We start from the raw sequence: 2,095 nt of genomic DNA, 5'->3' as shown, positions 1-2,095 counted from the left end.
ATGTTTGTTTTGCAACTGTTGGAAGTTTCCTTCGCGCTAATTGGATTATACTTTTAGATCTAGAAGAATGGTCCTATCTCAGCAAATAATCATAAAACGGTTGCAAAACTGTTGAGTCTGCTGAACGCAGCCATTGTTTGCATCGTAACTGTTGGAAGTTTTCTTCGTTGCGATAGGACGGGAGGGTTCCACTAACCTACATCCCACACACAATTGCACACATCCATTCATATCGGCAAGTGTCTAGAAACTTTTCTAGCAAATTTCATATTAAAGTGGACTAATCCTCGGCCGGTATCACCGAGGGATATTCTGAATATTCATGTGGTCTGTTTTCTGTTCTTGCATTAAAGCCCGATGTCTACGATGCTAGAAATCGGTCCGAGATTCGGACAGAGAAAGAAAAAATTAACAAATTACATTTGAACAATTATTATTCAACAAATATCGAACATATACTTATCTCACGGTTAAACTTCGGAAAAGCTACAGCATCTACAATTTTAATGCAAATACATTTTTTCCATATATTTTTGGCTCCTGAAAACGAATCTGACAATAAAATTTGGCGGTCAATCATACTTTGGTCGTCATTTTGAAAAAACTGCCAAAAAATCGGTTTTTTTCGCTCTTTTAATGCATATCTCAGAAAATATTGTTTTCACAAAAAAAAAGTCAAACAAAAAATGAAGCCCTTTAAACTCTCTACAAAAAAGTTTCTATGCATAATGTTCGTAAATTTAACGGTCATGGGTTAGAAATATTTTACAAGTGGACACTGTCTAGGATGTAACTTCTAGGCGGTTAGGCCCCAAGCGAGGAGTTTGTTATATTTTTTTTGTTCGGGGCGGCGTAGCCGCCCCGAACCAATAAGCACTGCTGTCTATACACCCCACTGTCTACATAGGTTGGAAATATTCCAAGCGAACACAGTCTAAGCTCTACTGTCTATACACTCCACTGTCCACATGATAGATTTTCTTACCTCAATAGTCGTGAACTTTAACGATTAATATCTCGATTTGCAGAGCAGAGCGATGCTTTTTTCTGCCAGATCTTTTCGTTTTATGCAAGAACGTGTCGAATGAGTATAATTTCATTGATTTTTGAGGTGAACACCCTTTATTTGACCTTTAGTTATTTGACTTTTAGATACACGTTTCGTATTTCAAAATGACGGCCAAAGTATGATTGACCGCCAAATTTTATTGTCAGATTCGTTTTCAGGAGCAAAAAATACATGGAAAAAATGTATTTGCATTAAAATTGTAGATGCTGTAGCTTTTCCGAAGTTTTACCTATCTCACTTTAAGCTCCAAAAGTGTACACTACTTCAGTCACAGAAAACAGATCTATCTGGGCCGATATTCATAGAGTGTACTTCATTTAGCTTTGATTGACCAATCAGAAAAAAGAATTTTACTAATTAACCAATCAAAAAATGCTTCAAAGCATTTGTAGAATCAAATGGCCATAGTTGGACCATAGGTTTGTTCTTTTCAGCTAAAATTATTGCACGGTTCCTTCTTCCTTTTTTCTTTACGTTAGAGAGAAAAAGACAAAAGAAGAACCGTGCAAGAAGTTCAGTTAAAAAGAACAAGTTGATCATCGGTTAAGAGTTTAACCGTGAGTTGTGAAACTGGGCCTAAGACCGTTTTAAGTTAAAATTCCGATACTGCTCTATCTGTGAATTGATTTATAACATGGTAAGTCTGTATTTAAGAAGGTCTTAAATATAAGAAATTTGCAAAATTTAAAAATTAAAAAATTTAAGATGTATTTAAGAAATATATTAAAAGATATATATATAATATATGTCTTTTAAAGATATATTTATGATGAAAAATGGTAAATGTTAAATTCATGTATGTGCTCTCTCCGATTTTCCTCTCGTACTTCTATAAATTTGTGTATTTTTATTAAATCGTCACTTAAGTTTCGTTATTTTAATTTAAAAAAATTTTTGTGTCTACATAGAAAAAAAATCAAAAAGATATAGGGTAACTCCAACAAATACGCCGCGCTAGGATTTACGCCGCAGAAGTCAGAAAAAATAGAAGGAGTGGGGGTAATTTTCCCATAACTACTCTGTTAC

Source organism: Mycetomoellerius zeteki, unplaced genomic scaffold (assembly GCF_001594055.1).
Source record: "Mycetomoellerius zeteki isolate Tzet28-1 unplaced genomic scaffold, Tzet1.0 scaffold99, whole genome shotgun sequence".
Classification (NCBI taxonomy): Eukaryota; Metazoa; Arthropoda; class Insecta; order Hymenoptera; family Formicidae; genus Mycetomoellerius; species Mycetomoellerius zeteki.
This window is presented reverse-complemented; position numbering follows the sequence as displayed.